At 42.6% G+C, this 25,254-nt stretch overlaps 1 protein-coding gene and 1 long non-coding RNA gene across 3 annotated transcripts in view; one reads left to right on the forward strand and one right to left on the reverse strand.

The window, feature by feature from the left end:
* Nucleotides 1-25,254, reverse strand: part of SGMS2 (sphingomyelin synthase 2) — a 270,340-nt gene that overhangs the window by 241,900 nt on the left and 3,186 nt on the right. The gene's annotated exons all lie outside the window — the stretch shown is intronic.
* Nucleotides 10,454-11,661, forward strand: LOC146862206 (uncharacterized). Its single transcript, XR_014978393.1, has 3 exons — nt 10,454-10,587; nt 11,249-11,315; nt 11,423-11,661. It is a non-coding gene; the product is annotated as an uncharacterized LOC146862206 (long non-coding RNA).

The following is a 25,254-nucleotide window of genomic DNA, read 5'->3' on the forward strand; positions in this document are numbered from 1 at the left end:
TTTGCTACCCATGTCCCCAAACTTATCACCTCACCCATACTGAGCCTCATCTTCAGTGAATGCAAAACCCTCTTCATGCATAAACCTGTTCTTTTGCACCAAGACAACCTTCATTGCTGATTACTTTGACTTGCTCTAGCCTCCTCTTCACTTCCATCCCCAGCTGGCATCCACACAGACCATGCACTTGCCAAGGTTGTTGGTTAAGCCTTCTCCTCAGAACATTTATTGCTTTCATTACATCCCTATCTTAAGACACTTCACCCTCCTCTCTGGAACAAAGTGGTCATAACACATTATCATCATTCAAACTACATATTATTTCAGTAAATCAACCTCCGGGAGCCATCAGCCCCTACTTTGATGATCCCAACTCAGGGGGTGATTACGATGGCGGAAGGCCAGCCACCTCCAGCCGTGCGGTGGCGGGCCCTCCGCCATCTTACAGCAATTCCCCCCGGCCAAATTATGATGGCAGGGGGAATCGCTTTTGGACCGCGGCAGTCACAAAGACCGCCCACCACACTTCCGCCACAGGCAATCGTACCGATTGCCTGGCGGAGCTGTCAGCATGTGTAAAATGGTGGAGGTGCTAAGCAGTCACCGCCCGCCCAATTAAGATGCTGGCTGTAGCCAGCCTTTCCATGGCGGCAAAACCGCCATGGAATGGCTGGCAGGGTTTGGTATTGGGGGCCCGTTGTGGGCCCCCCTTGTGTTGGAGGAGGTGGTGGTGCATGGGGGGTACCTATGGCACCTCCCTGCATTTCCCTGCATGAAGTGACAGGCACCGCGTGGTGCCTGCCACGTAGTGCAGGGAAATGCACTACATTGATTTTTAGCATGAAAGCGGGTGCTGCAGCCAGCAGCACCCGTCGCAATGTTAAATTGCTGGATGTGACCGCCATGGTGGCTATCCGCCACAAATGTGACAGATAGCCTTTCTGCCTTATTACAAGTACATTATGTCCCAAATCATTTATAATAAGGCAGACAGGACATCCGACCCATTTGAGATGGAGCAGCCCATCTACAAAACTCTAAATCAGGCCCTTGGTCTGATAATGGGGGAGGCCCTTGTTCCTGAGGCTAAATAGTGTGATGTATTTATCCATCTAGATGCCACATGCAAAAATCAGTTTTTTAAGTGCTGAGTTTGGGATGGTTGGCATACATTTAGGAGTCAACTGCTTGTAGGGATTTCCCAAATCTACTGGAGTCAAGATTAGATTAAAGTTTTATAGTAATGTGTATATCAGGAGCATAGTTGTAGCAGCTTAGATGAACAAATGTAATGATATGTGTTTATGGGCTAAGCTACAAAAGGTGAGTCATAATAGAGCCCTGTGGTACTCCTGTTGTGAATTGGAATGGTTCATAGGAGAATGGGGGTAGCGATATGATGAACATCTATCTGCAAGGTATGACATAATCTATTTCAGTATGTGACCTTGAATTCCAAAGTCATTCAGCCTCTATAGTAGAATGGTGCTGTGAACCTTGTTCGAAGCTGAGGTCAGCTCAAGTAGAATGCGTGCTTCTACTAAAAGTGTACAGTTGATTTGATATTACCCCGCTCTGCAATTAGTGATGCTGCAAAGCAAAATCCATGACAGAATCTCTTTTGACTGTCCGAGTGCAATGTTTGGTCTTGCATGAATGTGAAAATTTGTTTGAATGCAAATCTTTCTATCAATTTGCATACAAAGGGGACTTCCACTATTGGTTGGTAGTTGTTTGGATTGAAAGGATCAAATCCATGTTTCTTTTCAATAGGTTTGATGTGTCATTATGAGTTTCATCCGCAAAGCTCCCATTGCGAAAGAATGATTAATTATGGCCCTGGCCAGTATGACCACAGAGCTCTTGAGCAGGATATCCCTAAATATATGGGCTGAGCATGAGTCTACTGGGATCTGGATGAGACACTTTCCTTTGTTGTAGTTGTGAACTCTTCTGGTGTAACAGTGCTAAAGTGAAGTAATTTAACTTTAATTTAGAATGGAGGTAGTTTGAGCGTTGCATGAGGAGGCTGAAGTAAATTTGCCTTTCTTTTGAAGGTTTCAAACCTTTTGCTTTTGGAAACAAGTGCTTGGCCAGGGAGTTGCATAGTTCTTGTGAAGAGGATGTTTTCAGCTTAATGTATTCAAGGTTCTGGAACTCGTTAATGATTTTACGTAGTTCAATGGCTGGGCATGCTGCTGCTGAAATACAGCAGGAGTAGTTTCTCCTTGTTGTTTTCTTCACAATGGCCTTATAGGGTCAGAAATGGTGTTGAACTGCAAACTTAGACTACTGGAGAACTGATGAACTATTAACTGTGTGCTAGAGGGTATGGAGGTAAGTAGAATGGAGTTAATGGATGCTCTCCATGCCACTGGAATCAAGCTATCCTGGCTGTAGAGGGGTGAAACCCCGAAACCGGTCCTAGGATGCTTGTTTCCAGTCCAGGGAGGACCTGGCTTGGCAGTTCGGGCTGGACTGTTCCCATGAGGCACAGGGTCAAGACTGATTTGCATATGGCTGGGTTCAAACTGGAATGGCATTTTGAGCAAAAAAACGATGGATTTTGGCCCAGATGTCTGTACTGGGGAGAATGTATGACATTGTTCTGCATTCTGTCCTTCAACTGTTGTTTTTGCTGCTGTAATACAGCAGGAGTAGTTTTCCTTTTTGTTTTCTTCACAATGGCCTTATAGGGTCAGAAATGGTGTTGAACTGCAAACTTAGACTACTGGAGAACTGTTGAACTATTAATTGTGTGCTAGAGGGTAAGGAGGTAAGTAGAATGGAGTTAATGGATGAGGTGTTCTGTTTCTTCAATAATCTGACAGCTACAGATTGATTTGAGGTGTGACTTACTTGCAGGGTCGATGGAATAAAGATGTTGAAGGAACACAGGTTATAATTGCTCCAGATGAGTGGATAAGAGTCAGTCACTGAGATCATATTGGGAGACGCAAATATCACGTCAAGTGTGTGACCTTCAGTGTGTGATGGTCCATGGATTACTTGGAAAAGATCTATCAATTCGAGGTTGCCGGGTAAACTATTTCCTTGATAAGATTTGGGTTTATTTAACCATGTGCTGAAATCTCCAAATATGCAAAGGTTTTGGGTACTTTAAGAAGATCTCAGCAATGAGGCCCAAGAAAGTTTCCGCAAATAATGCCGTGTATGGATGTGCTCTCTAGACATGGAGGAAGATGCAAGTGAGAGTTAGTAATGGATAGCAGTGGATTCACAGTGAGGCACTTGAATGTCCTCTATTTGTGTTGTCTGACACTTCTTTGTGGCCAATTGCTGGTGGAGTTTTGACTACACAGTTCTGCTGAAGTTTCTAATATGCAGTGGGGATGTTTTTTTTTTAGTATTTTATATAGCTCGAACTAGACCCGAATATATCAGGTATCAAAGCTTTTTACATGAGCACCAGTTTCTTTACACAAGGACACATTCATTTTGTTAGGCACGGGGAGATTAAGTGATTTGACCAGAATCACAAGATGTTAAGTGTTGTTGCCGAGACTCAAACCCGGTTCCCCATCTTCAAGGTTGGTTGACCACTCTCATCTAGGTTTCATTCAGGCTGGGTGGAGCACCATCAGTATGACATGTTTCAGTTACAAATAGTCAGTCAAAGATAGACTGCAGAACAAGGTATCATATATTGAGACAATGTTTACTCATTGATCAAGTTGGAGAGAAAATTAGGGCACTTTGTGGTTTGAGGGGGGCTAGGGTGGAATACTGGGTAGAATGAGGAAAAGGATTCCCTGGTGATGAAGTGTTCAGGTTATAATCAAATGTTCTTAACAGTGATTTTGTAGGACTGGGAGGTAAAGGGGAAGGGGTCAGACAAAGAGCAATCAAGGACATTAATGATAATGGGTGGTCTGGTGCTAGGGGATGAGTGGAGGAAAGATGTGATGATAGGGTACATGAGGAGTAGGATGAGAGAACTGGAGAGCCGAAAGATTACGGTGTAGTGAAAGGTGAGTGATGAGCAGAAATGGAAGGGGGCAGTGGTTAGAGCAATGGTTATTGTGAGGTTTGATGCATTGAAGAACATGTGTGAGCTAGAAAGCATTTAGAGTTAGGAAGTGCAAACTGACTTTCTCAGATGGACGTAATGGGTAGGGTGCTTGCAGCTTGAGTAGGGTTGATGGGGAAGAAGTAGAGAGGTTTATGAATGCAGGGTTACAGGTGTGTGAATTAGATGGAGAATTAGGGGTGTGAGTAGAAGTTTGGGAGGAGTGAGATAGTGAGATAGTGTAAGCCAGGTAGGGTAGAGTCAAGATGAGACAGAGGTAGCGAAGTGGGGGAAGAAATGTCAGGCTGGTTTAGAGGTGCAATGACAGATGGGGATGGAACAGTAAGAGGCAGGGTGGAATGTAAAGGGTGTCTTTACTCACATGCACGTCGAAACAGTCTTTGTTCATCTTTATTCTGGTGTTACTTCTGCCTGGAAGTAGGCCTACGTATTGTTGTTAGCCTTCTGTAGGTTCCAATCATAGAAGCATGGGATGATGTGTTGAGGACTGATTCTGAGTTATAATATTAGGATATGATTGTTGGTCAATAAAGGGGTAGATGCTTTTAAGTTATGGAGCCGAGCTAAAGATGTGCCACTTGACACCTTAGATGTTTTTGGGCAGAGAGTTTGCTAGAAGAAACTCAGTCAAATAGCACCTTCTTGGATATTCTGGAGTAGTGGAAGCCGGCTACCATTTACTACATGCATTGGTGTAGAAATTCTTGATAAAACTACAGCTCCGTCAGGTCTAACTTGAGATTAATAAGTGGACATGAGCAAGGGACGTGATCCCTCTAGGACCTGTTCCACAAACCTTAATCACCTACTTCCCTGTGACCTACCTAATCTTAAGCCCTTTCAAGAAAACCTGTGCAGTGCCAACCTCATCAACAGACATGGAGCTGAGTCTTTCCTTCTTGCTTTGAGTGTACACTTAAGGCCCATCACCATAGCCTCAGGGGTCAATGCGGCTAACCTACCACGTCATCGACTTTTTCCTTCGCCACTTTCCCATTCCCATCGCCCCTTTTCCATCAGGCTCTCTATACTGCGTACAGCTGCAAATGAACAACATGCATTATTACATCTAATGTAACATTTACTCTTCACCTCACGTGTGGTGTAATAGATTACAACCCTTCCTTTCGTGTTGTGAAATTCGCATGCTTCAGGAGTGAGTGTCGCTTGCCATTAAATGTGGAAACATCAAAATCTAACGGCTTTTCATTTCATACTGCCCGTTTCATCACTTCTAGAAAGCAAGTAGTATGCTGTCAAAGGAAATTTGAATCATGCAGCATAAACAGATATTCTAAGTAATAGTTATGAAATCTGCAAGGGGAACAATACATTCTGCGTTCAATTGCAAAATAAGGTGCATTTCATGAATCAAATAAGGAATCACTTTTCAAAATAAAGAAAAAAACTGAATAATACTCAGAACAGACAAGGGCCAAATAAAACCGGAGGTTTAATAAGCATCACGAAAACAGAATCAGTAAAAAAAACCTGTCAAATTACACCTGAACTTTAGAAGTTGTGTCCACAATGCCATTTCAGAAAAAAAAGGAGGAAAGGTTGTTGTAAGTTAACCAAGAAAGCGGTGCTTGAAGTGTCCGCGAGGCAGACCCATTACTGAAGAACTAAGCAAAGGAACTATCACAAGTTAACGTTTAGAATTCAAAACGAAAGTGATAACACACAGATCACCCATGTATGTGTCTTGGTCTCTACTGTATATTATACCGAATGCCGTAGTCAGGACCAGACTGGCATTTCGGCTGTTGTGACATTACCCCTTTACCCATACATCTTGCAATGAGTAACCACCCACGTCTTTTTAATTCATGTTATTTTACCGCTTCTTGCTGTGTTAATGTTTATTTCATGCAGTGCAACATGTTATTGAAGCAGTCTGGGTTGATTGTATTTTCATGTTCATTATGTGCTTTTTTCACTTTATTTTTCAATTTTGTTAGAAAGAAGGCAGTAAATATACAACGCACAACAAGACCAAAAGACAGTGCATATTTTTTAACATAATTCAAAAATTCATAGAGCCGCTGCAAAAGTAAATCAAGAAACCTATTATAAAAGTAAAAACAAAGCAATGCAAATAATAAGTTGCACTAGTTCAGGTGTCTCCAACCTTTTCTGTAGTAAGAGCCGCTTATGTTCAATGAAAATCTTCCTGAGCTACTAATGTTAGTGGTGTAATAGTAACCAAATCACATAAGATTACATTGCTGGCCATGACATTCAAGACCATCAGCAGGGATCACCTCAGCGCATCAGGCAGAGTTACCAGCAGTAAACAAGCATTGGCATAGTCAATCGGTCTCGCCTTTGGGACATTATAAGTGTTTGGCCAGAGCAATTAGCTCTGCCAATGTCTTTAACCTAAGGTGTAGAGCACCGTGACTGCTGTGCAGCATGTTGAAAAGTTAGATTAAAAAAGTCTTATAAGCATTTTTCTTACCGTATATATATAACCAAGAAGAAATTATATACAATTGAATGACCCTATTAGAAAAGAGTTAACATAAGAAGTCTTCTGGTTTTTTTGTCCTTGCAATGCTGGCAACTTCCTACTGTCTGTTCTAATGCTTGTTTGGTATAGCTTTTTTTTTGTTCTGGAGTGGGAGGGACATAAACATCAGGAGGGTGGATGTTGGGAAATAGTACCTGTTAAAGAATGAAAGCAGAATTTCTTGTTTTGTTGCATTCTGTACAACTAAAGATTTCCTGCAACATATCCTCAATTGTCTGGAATGTTATGTAAATCAATGTACAGGATGCGTTACAGGTGTCTTAACTCCTTAAGGTATTTTAAAATGCAGACTTTGCAACCAATAAAGCAGAACTAGAACACATTTACTGCCACGTTTTTCCTTGTTGACAATTTCTTTGTGGCAGAGTTTAAAAAAATTAATGTATAAGTTAAGGCCCCGATTTTGCGTGGGGGTTATTTTACTCTTTTTTTGCACAACCCCGATACAAAATCCTGTTTGTCAAATACTATAATGTGCTCAAATGTACTTATGATGGACCTGCGAAACATGTGCGTGAGGTCTTAAGATCTGATGCCACTTTTTGTGATGTCACTTCTTGTGAAGTCATGAGTTGTTATGCCACTTCCTGTAATCCATGTGAGATGTCACACACAGTGATGTCAGGCTATAAGTTCAAGCGCCATGATGTCATTTGCATACTGCCTAACTGGGTTAGTATACCCCACTTCTTTTTTTAGGACTTGTGCCCTGCCAGTAAATAACAGGGCCATAGCAATCAATAATATAGATTGCAATATACTTGCATTCAAACTGCGTTAAATCTTTTATAACAGATCCTAAGCTGTACAAGGTCGGGCATTAACACTTATTCTGTCCAACTTCTTTCTTTACATTCCGGTACTTGCAGTCCTGCATTTAAATGTGCAAATGCCACACTACGCATGTATACAAAAATAAAACAAAACTGTGCAACTATTCAAGTTTGGCAGGTAAATGCTACTTCTTTCCATGCTATAAATGAGCTGTCATTTGATTTCCTGCTTTTCACGCAGAAGTGAGCATCTAATAAAAACATACAATTCTGGTATTTTCCTATATCCACAGAGATTGACCCATGAGGCAGCGCCGGTTTCACTCTTCTGTCAACTCATCTTCAGCCTTCCCAGTTCAGTTCACAACATGCATGCTCGCAAAACAAACAGCTCAACTTACCGCCTCTAGAACCCCTGGGGCATTATAGCCTTGGTCAAAATAGGGTAGGGCATCCACCACTACATCACTAGCCACCAAACTCGTTCCGGCCAACTCCTTGCTTTGTCCGACATTGAAATAAAAGACGGTGGTGTTTTTTAAGCCTGGGTCTAATTCACGAACATTAGATAAAGAGCTGCTGCTCAACAAAAGGACTGCACAAGTGTAACGGAAACAAAGAAAGGACTCGAAGACTGAAGGCGATAGTTCACAAATATAGCAGCCATCTCGGTTTCATTATATTTCAAATTAATGAATTTGGGGGAAAGCGGATTCTAAAATGATGCAATGGACCAAAGCCCATTTGATGGCGATCCATTTTGCTTTGTCAGGCGGCAAAGTCCATCAAATCGCTCATTTAGTCCGTCTACTAGGGGTTAGTATTCGTGCCACGAAACATGACCTCTTGTTGGAAGAGTTGTAGCTAGGTGGTAGCGCAAGAATATATATTTCTGTAATTAACCTCTTGACTGCTAAAAAAATAATAAAAAGCAAGTAGCAACAGTCTCGAAGCACTGAAAATACGGGCAGAACGTGGTGGCAGGAGGGCGGCACGGGGAGATTAAGTGAACTCGACTGGTAGGAGGTATTGGCGGAGGGACGGCTGGGAGCCAAAGCCGAGCACGCACCAAAGAGCCAGCAGGAAAGAAATAAAAAATAAGCAGGAGGGAGGCGGAGACTGCAACCTTGAGGAGAGGGAGAGAGCGTAGGCGCGAGTGTTTGCATATTTAAAGAGCTGGTCAAATAAAAAAAGGGGCCCTGAGCCTAAGGTAAAATAGAAACAAGCAAAAATAAAAAAAGAGTTCTCACAAAGTGTAATAAATAACATAGGGGCCGGTTCACAGAACTAATCTGAGGCAAAATCCTAAACTTACTACTTTTGGTATTCACAGAAGACATTTAGTAGTAGTAAAGTTAGGATTTTGCCTTAAGTTAGGATTTTCTCTTAAGTTAAACTTAAGTTTGTCTTAAGTTTTGGTCTGAAGACAAAATCCTAACTTAAGACAAAATCCTAACTTTACTACTACTAAATGCCTTCTGTGAATACCAAAAGTAGTAAGTTTAGGATTTTGTTTCAGATTAGTTCTGTGAATCGGCCCCATAAAGAGTAAAGGCACATGTAACAGGGGCAGTCCGCATGGGAGGTTATGTTGCAAAAGTACAAAAGGAGGGACTGCTAAGCATATTAACCAAACAAAAGCAGGCCTTTACGATGGACAATAAAAGGAATCAATTAAAAATAAGGGCAGTGGCAGCTCCTCCGCTAACGCGGAGGAGCGTCACCCCACTGCCTTTAGCAGAGGAAAGAAAGGAAAAATAAAATGAAAATAACTTGTGGTATTTTCATTTTATTTGTTTCTGCTGGGCATCTCGGCGGCGCGAGCGATCTGCTCTGCTCTCAACAGGGGGAGGAGAGGTGGGCACTACGTAAGTGCGTGTGAATGTTTGACCGGCCCTCTCGGGCCGGCTAAATATTCATGCGCACTTTGCATTTTCTCTATGCAGGCTGCATTACAGCTTGCGTGGAGAACATGCCCAGCCCCCATTTCCTGGCTGAGCGGCGAACCACGACACTCAGACCAATCACAACGTTGTGATTGGCTATATGGAGCCTGGGAGCCCGGGTGCTTCCTGCTTCCTGTTTCCACAAAAGAAGCCAGGAAGAAGATGGAGGAGAAGTGACAGCGACCGGCAGGTAAGTGATTTAAAAACATGTTTTTTAACCCTCTTCCCCCCACCACGCCCCACTGCTGCTTGCCGGGAGCAGTCGCCTCTGAAGATGGGTGGTGGTTGAAGCCCATATTGTAAATACTCCATAAGTTTCAGTAACATGCAAATCATGTCAAACATTAAGGGCAACATAAAGTAATGACGTTTTTCAACATATGAATTACATAGACAAATAACACACATGAAAAATTATTTACAAATGTGTATAATACATCAGCCTGTTGTGTACAGTTGGAGAAACAAAAAAGGTAATCAAAGCTCCACAATAACAACAAATTGTGCGAGAAACAGATTCAGAAAGCAAGCGCACGGACACTCTCCGCTCCATGTTGAATCTCAACCCAAAACAAGGACACCACAAGTGTGGGAATTGCCCTGTTTGCAGTATGACCATTGAAGGTAACATCTTCTCCGATGGCCAGACTAATTGGCAACACAAAGAATTTACCAACTGCAAAACTCAGAACGTAGTGTATGCTATACAATGTCCATGTCCAAAGATTTATATAGGCAAAACCAACCAAGAGGTCAAACAAAGAATTGTACTACATCGATCACGCATTAAAAACAAAAGATTGACGGCTGCCATGGTGAGCCACTTTGTTGAAAAAGCTCACACTGATACAGACTTTAAGTGGACTATGTTCAATTCTACCTAATCCTCGAGGAGGAGCTACTGAAAGTTTGATATTACAGAAAGAAGCATATCTTATTTTAAAATTTGACACTGTACACAAAGGGTTAAATGAGATGTCCGAAGTTGCAAGGTTGTAGTTTGAATTGTAACTTTAGTGCCCTTTACAAATAATGTATCAACTGACATGTTTCACTTAGGACTACATTTCCCATAATACACATGCCGAAATCGGAACGTTCTAATAAATCCATTTCAGCTTTTGCTTTTCACTCATACATTCATATCACTGCAGTAGTGGCGGAAACAGGTTCAGTTCCAGTCAATACGACCGCGTTTACACGTTTGACCGAAATAGCGAGTTGAATCTGTTTGAAATGTTCCCCCAGAGACGCGCGTTTGTGAACAAGCTTGCTGCCTTCATTGTAATTATCATTCTATACAACAATGTAGCCATTGGATTTCAAACGCTTGATGCAAAGCGAGTTTGCGCTCTCGATGGTTAGATTCCACAGCGTGTATTCTATCTGACTGAAATAGTGGGCTCAATTCGCTTGAAATGTTTTCCCTAGAGACGCGCGTGCATTAATCAGCTCGCTGCCCTCATTGCAATCAATGTTTGACACGACAATGTATACGTTCCAATGCGAACGCTTGAGTAAAGCGGTGGAGCGCTCGTGACAGTTAGATCCCAGAGCGTGTATTTTATCGTGCACCAAATACAAGCATTCCGTTTTTAAAGAAGACCGCCCGATACCAAGATTCATAGTTTCACTTTAGATCCATGTTCGACGCACTCTGCGTTAGTTTAACCCAAATGTTAAAGTAACAGTGTATCGCGCTCAAATACTACAAACATTCACCTTTCAATGGAGGGTGTAATAAGCATTCGTTTTTTCTCTAAATAGGCATTTCAACTATGTATCAGAATTGCCTTACCGAATTCACACAGCGAACGTCTGTTTCCATCTCCAACTTAAAAATTCCACTTGACGAAGACACGTTTTTTGATTACAAATAATAAGTGGGTACGCTTTATCTCGCATCAAACACACCCCATTTACGATCATTCCTCTTCCTCAACAGGCCTCATAGATTTTTCCAGTGTCAGCCATTTCTGAACACACCGAGCAATCTGCAACCATGATAAGAGGTACTTTTCTTTATGTGCCAGGCGTAACAGTGGAAAATTAACACACCACAATTAAGTTGGTAGGTGTTAGTAACCCACAGCTTGTTTTTTCTGATTTTCCCTAATAGACACCACCACGTCCAAGTCCTGATGAAGACCCCTTAATGGTGACAGGGTTGGAAACGCGTTGACGACAGTGTCTGGGAAAAGTTAACCTTGGGCGCTTAGGGAGAAAATCTAATTATTTTCCCTCCCGTGTTGCCCCAAACTTGATTCAAAGGTCCCACAGAGCTGTGCATACGGGCAGGAAATATTGCCGTGGTGTGCAAGTTTAGACTTGCCACTCCGCCTGATTGCTATTTTTGATTTATGGACTGGTGCTTTGATTACCTTTTTTGTTTCTCCAGCTGTACACAACATGCTGATGTATTATACACATTTGTACATAATTGTCATGTGTGTTATTTGTCTATGTAATTCATATGTTGAAAAATGTCATTACTTTGTTTTAACCTTAATGTTGGACATGATTTGAATGTTACTGAATCTTATGGAATATTTTAAAAACCTGTGAAATAAATCACTAAAGCCTATGAATTGAATCCACTGGCCCGGTATTGAATAGGTTCTAATCAAAGCAACTGGATATTCTTGCTTATATAATTATTAGTTGTCCCATCCAGTTAGCTCAGGACCCAAGCCTTCCCCAGGTTTCATATTGTAAATACAGCATGTCTCAAAGAGACAGCGCACATGCGCTGCCTAGGAGAGACCTAAAAAGGCTTTTACATTTTGCAATGCCTCTACAAAGGTGATACATAACAGCCATAGCACATTGCCCCTGGGACAAAGGTAATAACAAACCTCCCCAATGCTGCAGGATATAACACTCAAATATTAACTTTAAAAATAACATAACTTGTGGATCTGTAAAACGCATGTGCAACCTAAAGGGTACATTGGCGATGAAATAACATATGTTTACTGTTATCCAACTCATTGTTTGGAATGGTGAATTGAAAATTAGATTGGAAATTCAACCATTTTTCTCCAAACATCAGTTTATGAGTTCTGAAAATACATACCTTTTCATCTTAAATACACACTTTTTAATTTTGGTAAAATAAATATTAATTCAACCAAGCAAAAACTTCTCATTTAGTAAGCCGGGTTGCATACTGGAGAGATACTTATGTGTCGTGCAAGGAAACAAAAGTAATACTAACAAAGGGCGAGAAAAAGGATAAAGAATGATAAACAAGGGATCAGAAAATCAACAAACAATTTAAATAGAAGGTATTTATTACATCTGGTAAATCCCTCAGTCTGCGGTAATGGTAACTCCAAGGTGTGGTATGCATGTCACTGGATTATGCACAACATATAATTAGGATGTTTATGACAAAATAGTTGCCATACACTTGAAATTCAGAATGTGAGTACTGCTGCAGAAACCCTGCACACTTCGAATGTGTAGTAAAGCACAATGAAGGCTCAGACACAGAGGGAGAGGTGCAAGAGGAGTACAGTCCCAATACAGAGTGTGAATTCCCAAAAACGTAGACTAATTTAGAAAAAAACAGAATCTAGAGTTAATATTTTAAATATTTTATTTTTTAATATTTTAAAATCAAACTATTTTTGGGAAACTTTAATATGGCTGATATGTTTTTGTTTAGGTATTGTATAGTCTTTTTTTTGTAAGAAATTGGGTAACTGGTTGGGGGGGTGAACCCTACTCAACCACGAACCACAATCCTTATCAGGGTGTAATCACAAGCAACCCTAAATTAACTTGTGCTCAGCCCTTGAGTAGCATGGCACAGAGCAGTCAGGCTACAGTGAAAACACACCACAAAAGGATCCCACAGGATATTGCGAAATAAAGGAATAGATACAACAATATCAAAATCACAAAAATCCTATCAGTAGAATCAGAGAAATGCAGGTTTTAAAATGACAGTTAAAAAATAGCCCCAAGAGGTACAAAGCACCATCTGTGGATATCAGTTCTCGCTGGACTGGGACAAAGTCAAAAGCTTAGGCCTACCGCGATGGACTGTGGGCCAGGCACAGGTACCCAGTTAGGCCTGCAGAACAAAGTGCCTCGGGTACTGGTTGCGGAGATTTGCGAGGTTCTGTGACAAGAATGTGTCATGCAGCCATGGAGAAGCACCAGTTCCCAGGTGCTGCGGAGCTACGATGTCATGTCCTGTGTCATAGTTGAGGATCCCGTCGATGAGGGCATGTGATGTGAAGTCTGATGTCCAGGATGCACCACGCAGTTGAGGCAACACATTGGTTCCAAGGAGCTGTGAGGCTGTGATGCGCGAACCTGCGTCGTCATCGAGGCAGCAGTTAATGAGCGATGCGAGGGTCTTCGTCGAGAAAGCTTCGCACAGGCAGTGGTTCCGATGCATGTGGGAGTTCGATGCTGAGTCCTTTGCGTTGGGAGAACCCTCACAGCAGAGGCGATGTGTTGGTTCCTCCCAGGATTGCTCCGTGCAGCAGAGCAGATGTGTTGGTTCTGCTGGATCCACAGATGGGCTGGCAGAGCACCTTCAGCCCCACTTTCAAGGGTCTAGGACTGGGGTGTCACCACTTGGCAGAGTAGGACTCACAGCTGGCAGGTGCTGAGTTCAAGGTTGTTGGAGCCTTCTGTCCCTGAGGCTCTAGTCAGGAGGCCAGCCAACTAGCCCTTGGAGTCAATTTGGAGTCCTGGGTTCAACAGATGCAGGCCCAGTCATTCTCACCCAGGCAAGAGGGCAGCAGGTCAGCACAGCAGTTCCTTCAGAGCAGTAGTCCAGCAGAGTGGGTGTGTTTTCAGCAGCACAGCAGTCCTTCTGACTGGCAGAGTATCCACTGGTCCAAAGCGTAGTGAACAGGTGGTGTCAGAGGCCCAATATTTGCACCTTGTGCCCTTCCTCTGGAAGGTGGGAGAAGCTTCTGGAGGTATCCCTTCGAAATCCCAGGCATCCTGCCTTCCTTGTCCTGGCTTCAGGCTTTAAACTTAGAATTGCATATTCTACCTTTTAAATACATTGTACCCTGCCCTGGGGCTGTTTAGGGCCTAAGCTAGGAGTAACTTATATGTATTAAAAATAGAGGGCCTCATTTATGAAAAGTGACGCATCGCTGCGTGAAAACAGCGGTGCGTCACTATTCATTGCGCCCTCCTTGCGACAAGCTGGATGCGTGATATTTACATTATGACACATCATGTCGCAAGAAGTTACAGATACGTCAGTATTTCTGACGTATCTGCAGGCGTAAAAATGAGGCATTTCTGGAGTGTCACAAAAGTGACGCAACTCCATCCATGGGTCATTTCACATGGGCAAGTCCCATTTCAAATGTGCCTGTGTCAGTCTTACGCCTGTTATGAAGCAGGCGTAAGATATTTGTGTCCTAGAAGTGACGTAGTGAAATCTCATAGATTTCACTGCGTCTCTTCTACAAGGCTTACTTGCGTCAGAACACCCACCCTGCATACATTATACCCGGCGCAGGTAAAATGTGGCGCAGGGGTTTACAAAGTGATGCATCTACCTAGATGCGTCACTTTGTAATTATGACGCAACATGGCGCATTTTTTACTCTGCTGGTGCGTCACAAAAAGTGATACACCGGTTGCGCAAAAGTGACACAAGGGCTTATAAATAAGCCCCAGAAGGTTTAGGCATGGCAAAAGGATTATTTTGCCAGGTCGAAATGGTGGGTTAAAAGTACACACACACACACACACACTCACTCACTCTTTCTTTAAGGGCTAAATAAGTGGGTGGCATAATAAGTGCTGCAGGCCCACCTGTAACATTTAATTTACAGACCCTGGGTACATGTTGTCCCACTGTACTAGGGACTTACAAGTAAATTAACTATACCAATGTGGTATAAATATTACCAAGAGTCCTAAGGCCAGCAAAAACAGGCTCAGCAAAAATGGAGGAGGGTGGAAAAAGGTTTCAGGGAAGACCACCTTAAGGCTGACAGGTCTAACAATTTTACTTCTACATTCTAAGTTTTCAACTTGTTAATGAGGTAGAGCATGTAGAATTGTGTTGCTTTTTTTCTGGGCGCTTACCCTTGATAAATTTGGCAGATATGACCTGCTGCAATCTGTCAGTGGGAAACATAGAAGGTGTGACAACATACCACACAACTCTGAATCATAATCCCTCCTCAAACTTCTGTTTGCACAGGGATTGCAATTGAACCCCAATTTATAATCGGGATATGAGGGCCTAATTATGAGCGCCATGTTTCGGATGAGCTAATTATTGCACCCAGTAAAATCCGATACTGAGCTGCTCAGAATTTATCGAGTGAGATACTTTCTCCAATTCTGCCTTTTTGGGGAATAACGTGCAGCTTTTGGTGCTCACTGTACCACTAGTGAATGCTGAGCCCTGTACAAACGTTTTTTGCGCAGTGTTTGCAAAATATTGGGGTCCTTTAAATCAGGATCTTTGTGTGCTAACTTGATGTGCCCCTCACCTAAAGGACATAATTAAGACACAAAATGCAATAATAGGTTATCTACTGTCCTCCATCATGTACCATCTGAATCGAGGAAAGCCGATGTTCAAGAATCCATAATAATGTTATTATGGATTCATGGAAACTGTGTTTCTTCCATTTTATTATTGTATGACCCATATCAGTGGATGGATTGCCATACAACTATTGACAGACTTAATTTCTTATAACTATATACCATCTTTAAGGTGTGTTTCACCTAATAAGCGTTCATCACTTCTCACCACCTGATACGCCTGTGCAACACTGAAATCTCGTAATGCACATCTATATCCACGGATACACCACAAAGCCAAACATCACTGTGGACCCCACAAACTTATATTAGTAAAGCTGATATAGCCATCCTACCACTGAGTGTAACAATCCTATATCTACTTGGTGCCCAAGTCTCCCTGAAGCTCAAGTCTTCTCCAAACTGGCCAACGGCAGGCCTCATCTACTGCTAAATACACTTTTAAATACCAACCACTACTTCCTCCAGCCTCTTTCATCTGTCGAGGTTACTTAGTTAAAGTTTTATAAAGTGCTAGATAGACCCAACAAGGCATTTGGGCGCTTCCCAGTAAATCGTATAATTGTCAAAAAGTCATCATAAAACCCTGAGCAACCAGAGTACAACCTAACAACCAATCCTGAACAGAACACAAGAGAAAAGCCCTGAGCTAGAACAAGGAGAGTTGCAGTGACATTAAGTTACATATTCAGATCTTCTGGGTCTGACTAGGAGAGAGAAGCAATTCACGCAAAACATTGAGTAGCAAAATGGAGACTTTGATAGGTCAGACAGTGACCATTACCTGTGTCGACAAGGTAGAACCAGGACTTGGACTGCCGTGCCCAATTAGTTGCTGGAATAAGATATTGGAATTTATGTAGCAAAACAAAAGTTAATAGCTTGCTCATTAGAGAATTGCCTGGATATGGGATTTCAACTCAATCCTGAGTTCAAAGCAAAGTCTAAGGACCTTGCCTGGCCCACCGAGTCCGCCAACATCCCTGTGCTTTGTAGAAACAAGAGAGAACAGCTGTCCAAAGATTTCTTAGGAGCCTGCCACATGCACTGCTGAGTGCTGAGGTTCTCAAGTACCAAGGTTGCCTAATTTCCATTCCACCTCTTGCCTCTTTCTTCCATCATCCTACACTTCATGTTTATTTATCTCACTCTTGCAGGCTCTTTTTCAACCTTGATTTATCCCTTTGCCAAAGTTTTCCTATCTTTCTCTTCCTCATTCTTTCTCCTTTGTCTGCATTTATCTCTCTTATTCCGGAGCAAAAGGTATGAAGAAAAATAAGTATCAGTCCCCAAAAATGAGTGCCAATTTACACCACCAAGGCAAATTAAGCTTTGGACACCCCCATCTCATACATAAGCCTCAGTGGTTTACATTAATCACCTGGGTGACATTACCTGACCAGGCTGGCCATTGTGACAATATGGTAAAGTACAAACCTAGATATAGCAAATTTCTGTGTAGTACCCACTTGGTGGCTGATTCTGTAATCCTGTTTGAAGTTGGAAACTCCTATTTTTGACGAAAACAGGATCAAAAGTGTCACAGTATTTCAGACACATAGGCATCTTTAAAAAGGAGTTAGAAATATATCCTGACTAGGGGGTTAGATGTCTGGAAAAACATGTAGAAAAATGTGCACTGATGCACAGTTTTCCCGTTATTCCTCGTTACGCGTTAGTCGGGGTGGCTCCTAAATAGCGGAGGAGCATCACCCCTCCTGCTGCGAGCACAGCAGGCAAACACTAATAAATAAAATGCCATCTTAATGCCATTTTATTGTGCCACCAGTTCATGCTGTGTACATCGTGAGCATGAGCCAGGGGGCGGGGCTGAATCCTGGTATTGCAGTATTACTGCCAGCCCTTTTAGTGCGCATGCCATTTTGGCTGGCGGGCTGCCGACGGCCAGTCCAACATGTGCACTGTACACCCAGTAATCCCTGGGCTGTGAAACAGCTGGGGGATTGCTGCACAGGCCCCCAGCCTCAAAATGAGCACTGGGTTAGACTACGCCCACCAATCCTGGAGCTGCTCTCATGATGAGAGCTGCTCCAGGATTGGTCAGGGGTCGCGTTCCACTGGGCAGTAAGGGCAGTCCTTCCCTTTCCTGCTCGTGGATGTCATGCCAGTCAGACCCCCATCGTCGGGAGTGCTGCACATGGCAGGTGAGTTGCCCCCCCCCACATTTTTATAATGCCAGCCACCGCTGGCACTTGAAATTGCCTGATAAAGACACGGTAATACCTTCCATTATCGATATTACAGTGTGCGGCACTACCGTTCTTTATCCGTGAGCCACCTGTGATTGATGTCATTGTGGCAATTATTTTGGTGAGGTCAGTACAAGAGGCCAAAAGGAGTAAGGTTAGATGTGATCATGAAGCTCACTGCCCCCCACGCCCCCTTCAATAATGGGACTTTTAAATACACATGCCATACCTTTTTTGAGGAATTTGTCCATGAGCTTCTAATGGTCTTAGGAGCCAGAGCATAGCACTCATAAACATTTTAGCTTGCATCTTATCCACTGCTTCCTAGATTTCGATTTTGGCAAGCGAGGCCTTTTGCATTTAAGCATCTGCATCATATTTGAAGTTAACACCAGCGCTGTGTCAGCAATGATTACTCTGAAGTGTACCCACTTGATCTAAGTTTCTAAGAAGCAAAACAGTAAAACATGACAATAGTAAGTAGAATGCTTCTTTTAAAAAGTGAAAAGATTTTACTTTTCTGTCTGTACAAGCACAGACAGAGAGGGGAATAAGTGTAGGAGTGTAGTACGAGTGTAGGAGTGTAGTACAGGTGCAGGAGTGAAGTACACATGGAGGAGTGCAATACAAGTGGAGGAGTGTAGTACAAGTGGAGGAGTGTAGTACAAGTGCAGGAGTGAAGTACACATGGAGGAGTGCAATACAAGTGCAGGAGTGTAGTACAAGTGGAGGAGTGTAGTACGAGTGCAGAAGTGGTCATACAAGTGGGGGAGTGTAGTACGAGTGCAGAAGTGGTCATACAAGTGGAGGAGTGTAGTACAAGTGTAGGAGTGTAGTTCAGTATTTACATGACTGTTTTCAGTTGACGTTCAAGTGCAGGAGTGTAGTACACGTGCGGGAGTGTAGTACACGTGCGGGAGTGTAGTACACGTGCAGGAGTGTAGTACACGTGCGGGAGTGTAGTACAAGAGTAGTACAAGTGGAGAAGTGTAGTTCAGTATTTACATGACTGTTTTCAATTGACGTTCAAGTGCAGGAATGTAGTACACATGCAGGAGTGTCATACAAGTGGAGGAGTGTAGTACGAGTGCAGAAGTGGTCATACAAGTGGAGGAGTGTAGTACAAGTGTAGGAGTGTAGTTCAGTATTTACATGACTGTTTTCAATTGATGTTCAAGTGCAGGAGTGTAGTACACGTGCAGGAGTGTAGTACACGTGCAGGAGTGTAGTACACGTGCGGGAGTGTAGTACAAGTGGGGGAGTGTAGTACAAGTGTAGTACAAGTGGAGAAGTGTAGTTCAGTATTTACATGACTGTTTTCAATTGACATTCAAGTGCAGGAGTGTAGTACACATGCAGGAGTGTCATACAAGTGGAGGAGGGTCGTACATGTGCGGGAGTGTCGTACATGTGCGGGAGTGTCATACATGTGCGGGAGTGTCGTACATGTGTGGGAGTGTCGTACATGTGTGGGAGTGTCGTACATGTGTGGGAGTGTCGTACATGTGTGGGAGTGTCGTACACGTGCGGGAGTGTCGTACACGTGAGGGAGTGTCATACACGTGAGGGAGTGTAGTACGAGTGCAGAAGTGGTCATACAAGTGGAGGAGTGTAGTACGAGTGCAGAAGTGGTCATACAAGTGTAGGAGTGTAGTACAAGTGTAGGAGTGTAGTTCAGTATTTACATGACTGTTTTCAATTGACGTTCAAGTGCAGGAGTGTAGTACACATGCAGGAGTGTCGTACAAGTGGAGGAGTGTCGTACAAGTGGAGGAGTGTCGTACAAGTGGAGGAGTGGTCGTACAAGTGGGGGAGTGGTCGTACAAGTGGGGGAGTGGTCGTACAAGTGGAGGAGTGGTCATACAAGTGGAGGAGTGGTCATACAAGTGCAGGACTGCAGTACAAATGCAGGAGTGTAATACGAGTGGAGGAGTGTAGTTCAGTATTTACATGACTGTTTTCAATTGACGTTCAAGTGCAGGAGTGTAGTACACGTGTAGGGGTGCAGTACTAGTGCGGGAGTGTAGTACTAGTGCGGGAGTGGTCGTACAAGTGGGGGAGTGCTCGTATAAGTGGGGGAGTGGTCGTACAAGTGGGGGGAGTGGTCGTACAAGTGGGGGAGTGGTCGTACAAGTGGAGGAGTGTAGAACGAGTGGAGGAGTGTAGAACGAGTGGAGGAGTGTAGTACAGGTGGCGGTGTGCAGTACAAGTGCATGAGTGTAGTTCATTATTTAAATGACTGTTTTCAATTGACGTTCAATTGAAAAACATCATCTTATTCAACTCATTCATACTAACTGCATCAAAATACAATTGTCTGATAAAAAAATGGAAAACTGACAATGTGTGTACAACAAAATCATTTCAGGGTTCCGTTGGCATTTAAAAACAGCCCGGTCTTAGGCTTCGTGCTTTATTATATGACTAGAAACCCGGGGTTGACATTAATGGAAGTAATGCAGAATTATATGCCGTATAGCCTATATACATTTAGGACCAGAAAATGTAACACCTACTACAAAAAGGGAAAATGTTGTACTGTTACACTATTACCTTTATAGTCATCGCTATCTTAATTATATGATTATTAGCCCATCCACCCCACCCTTGCTAATGCAGCCAGGAAACAAGTTAGGGCAAAACCACTAAGTCTGGGTTTAATGTGCTAACAAGCACTTTGAAAATGGACACATTTTCGAAGCAAGCGTCTGTCTATACAGAAGGCTTCATTGTTTTTGGTTCCATGCAGGGCCAGACTGGCCAAAGCGGGATCTGGGCATTTCCCCGGCGGCCAAAGGCAGGTTGCCTCTATTTTAGAATCAAGGCATGCCAGAGAGGCACCAATGAGAAACTGTCCGGAGGTAAGGGTGGGAGGGGCGAATATGGAGTTTACAAAGAGGAAAAGGAAGTGTTGGCAAGGAGAAACAGGGAGTGGCAGGGCTAGGACCACACACGGATAAGAAGGAGTGTAGGAGATAGGAACATGAGGGGGGTTGGTGGAAAGGAGAAACAAAAGAGTGAGACACGCAGGAAAGAAGACAGTGTGAGCCAGCAGGAGCAGACTCAAGAATGGAAAGTGGAAAGAGCTGAATGAGCTTTGAGGAGCCAACAGAGAGGCATATATTTGTATATTAGTCCTTCATGCAGTGTAATGCAAGTACTCCATTGTAGGTGGAAAGATACACGTTAACAACCAATAGAATCAGGTGAGAGAACAAGACTAAAGCCTGTAGCGAGTCTAGTCAAAAAAACGAGTTGTTGAAACGGTCATTCAATCCAGATACATCAGAAACAATAAGTCTGTTCCATAGGTGCTTTGTCAAACCGAGACCCAGCAACAATGCTGGAATTATGGTTAAGTTAGTCTTGCTGGGGTTTGAATATCTTACAACTTGATGCTCCCAGAAACTTGACAAAATTGGTTGAGGGAGCCTTTTTGCTGTTTTTCTCATTTTAGAGCTAATTTTTAATATGATTGCAAATCGATTTAAACCAGGCATGTGTACATTGGCTTTTTTGGCTTTCTTTTCCAGTTTTACAAGGGTCTATTACAACGCAGGAGCCTCAAGACCCTGCTACAACTAATGCCGTGGTTTCAAAAGTCTGTCTGAAGAACATGTTCTCAGGTGGCTGATCTATCCATAAACACCACACTAAAGTTTTGTCAAAGTAACGTGCCATTTCCTGTCATCCACTTTAAAATAAAGAGTCCTCGCCTTTAGTAGCTGGTGCATGTTTATGTGCCAAATGATGTGTCCTAATGTTCTTCTAGGCTTTCTCAGTTCTCAACAGTGTAGCGTTGAGTTCCCACAGCAGGGACTGCTTTGTGTCCTGGGATTAGATCTCTGGCAGGGCTGTCCCAGTCATTAATCCTTCCAGTGTCAAAAAACTGTCCATCATTAAGTAGAGTAATGTGAAAGACTGTGATTCATGGCCAAGAGGCTCTTCGGTGGGTGGAATGTAGTATATGGTCAGTGAGGTTACGATGGCAGGAGTTTCACATGCATTCATTATTGCTTAATAGGAGCTTCGCCCCTTCAATTTCTCGTTAAGGTAATGGGGACTGAAAGTTAGCATCCACTTTAGAGTTTTTGGCTGAACCCCTAAGTAAGAAAGAGATGCATCCGGCGTTTACAGTTAATATTAGAGACACCATGATCATCATACGACCTTCCTATTTTAGGGGGTTTCAAGTCCTGTTATAAGTCGTCCTAAGCTTAGTGCTTCAATAAAACCAGTTCTGGAAATTTTAAGGTGTGGGCAAAGACAACAGATTTCCAAATATACGAGCCAAGAAGTTAAATAGCATTGATTGTGTTGTGTTTAAATGATGACTTCCAGATACAAGTACAGGAACAAATCTTTAGCTGGCAGGCAACCAACCGGTGTTCTTCCCTTTGAAGTCTACCTAGGTCCCTCTCTCCACCTCTTGTGCCTGGATTGTGTCTCTGACAAATCTTTTTTTGCTGCCCTGCTTTCTGTTTTGCTCTCAGAATTGAAAATGATTCAGGAGTGTTCTGCCTGGCACCTCAGACCAACCACCAGTGCTCTCCTTTTTTGGCAGTGAAAGTTATCCAGTTCCAAATGTGTACACACAGAAGTACTTAGAATTCAGAAAAGTTACATTATTTACAGAATTTATTTTATTTGATTTTCTGATTTCACCTCATAAATGCCAAGTTTCTTCTAGATGTAGCACTGCACCATTTGTTTAATTTCCCCTGGTGATTGACTGCACTTCATTCTGCATTTATCAGGCGACAGCGAGTGCACATAAATCTTATAATTGGTCCTATATTTCCATGTATTGCTTTCTTGTTCAATACGACCCTCGCCCGCAAATATCTTGTAATAATTTAGCAACAGAATGAAGCACAAGCCACGAATGCGCCACATTCCCGAAGATGCGCGAGCTAAGGGGGTGGGGGGCTGGATAATTATGTTAGTCACCAAAATTAGAAGTGACATCACACGTCCTCTCTGACATCACATCTACTTTAAGCATCATGGTATCACAAGAAATGACATCACAGGGCAGGCGAGGAATCATGTTACATTTCTTCGTCAATGTTTTTTGAGAACTTTTACTGCAGCATGTTAATAAGCAATGATTTTGAGAGGCTGAAACTAGCAAAAGCTACAGACATATTTACATTTAAAAAGTGGTCTACATTATGTTAATGAATTCATTCCTAGGATAAACATTGTCACAACCCTACTGCTTAGAAACCCTCCACAATGTTTTTATTTTGTCTTTATGCCATTATTTCGTCTTTTTTTTGGACACATCACCACATTCCACAAGCTGTTCACCCCTACATTCCTGTACAGGTCACACCTCAACCTCCCACTCTCCCCAAACAAGCATTGTCAAAGCCAATAAGCGTCACAATCTCACCATCTCACTTGAGCGCTGTCAGAATAAAAAACAAAATGCCTGCCACGGTGCCCAGCATATAGGAAAAGGGATTACTTTGAGTATACATGGCATGGATGAGAGAAATAATTAAATTTTCTGTGATGAAAGAGGGTACTCTTTAGGCATAAAATAGTCCTTCATGCATTCCAGTGGCGGAGAAAGATAGGTCCAAACATCCAATATAGTGAAGGTGAGACTACAATATTCCTGTAGCTGACCCAAACCTAAAAAAAATATGATTTTGGTTTTCTTGGTAATGGATTGTGGTCAGAGGTTTCTTGGCTATACATTTGGGAAATGTGCATAATGCTGTAAAAAAACAAGTATTCTGATTTACTGGATTGGATGATGTGGCAACCAATGCAAAAGAGTTACAAGTAGCAACATAGGGGAAGCGTATGCATCCTCTTGGTATCTCTAAGTTAAGTCTTGGGATGAATTTTTGAAGTTCAATGACTATATGTATAGAATGTGCGACCTGAGAACATCCACGGCAAGATGAAGCATATGTTGTTCTCAGGAAAACAACTTGCCTTTTTAAAGTGAGACGTGCACACAGTACTTCAAGTGATTGTGCGACTCAGTATCCGTGAGGTTGCTATAAAAGCCCATTAATCCATCCATTCATACATGCATGCAACCAACTCCTTCCTTCTGGCCTCCTAATATATTCGAAAGCAAAAGTTGCAAAGATAGAGGTTTTGTGAATTTTCTTTCAGATAGAATAAAAACAACCAGCTAGAATGTGTGACATATTTTGCTACACGTCACTCTTCATCTAACTTATTGAAGCACACATGAAAGACAGTAATCGACAAATGAAAACTCCATGTGTATCAGGCACAGCAGGGACTGAACAGCAGCCAAAAATAACACCACATAAAATGCGTGAATCTAATCCTTCCCTCTCGTCTTTAGGGCTGGGTCACTTTTAGCTCTTGCTCCATAAGCTGTCTGTAGGCAGACCCATTGTTTTCAATCATTAACATATGCTGAGAGTGGGCATTGAGTCAGCCCTTGTTCATTATTGTAGGGCTGTATTGTCTGCCTCAGGTGCCTGCTCTTGTTTTGATAGATTTACTCCTTGCTCTTGTATTTGTGGTACCCGGGAGCATTTCGGTTTCATAATGTTCTGAGTGGATGAGCTGAATCCTTCTTCAACATACTTGAGGGGACTCTTTTTTTCTTTTTTATTGAGCACTCCATGGGAGTGCACGTGTTTCCTTGCTCTCACCACCTTTGCCCAAGATACACATGCGCCTTGACGCATGAATTTGCATACTAGAGCCAACAAGAAATGGAAAAAGCCAAAAGTTCTGCGTTTTTAAAGCTAAGATGTATTGACTTTGCAAATGCTTGTACAGGTTGTTCTTGGTGTTGCTCCATTCCACTCTCATGTGAGAGTTGATTGGCAAACCAAAATTACCTGCTCACTCCTTTAGATGTATGGTCATGACACAAAGACACCAAATTTCCCTGATAAATAAATTGGGATCTCCACTGTTCAGAGCCCTGTAAATGCAAAGCCCTCAGCACCTTTCTGTGAGATTCATTTGAGAATTTAGACCTAAGTCTACCATTTTAACAGGGGCCAGTTAGAATCGTCCTGCATTAAAGTATGTTGGGACTGCCACAGAAGGATACTTGTTCTGTGGGATTAGGGCTTGCAAAGCCTTCAGTTTGCCTCTTCCTTGGGGTGTCCACCAGATAGAGCGAAGGGATTCACACCTATGTTTTTAAAACTGTTATAAACCAAAGAGAAAGTACCTGGGGTAA

This window comes from Triturus cristatus, chromosome 2_2 (assembly GCF_964204655.1).
Source record: "Triturus cristatus chromosome 2_2, aTriCri1.1, whole genome shotgun sequence".
Lineage (NCBI taxonomy): Eukaryota > Metazoa > Chordata > Amphibia > Caudata > Salamandridae > Triturus > Triturus cristatus.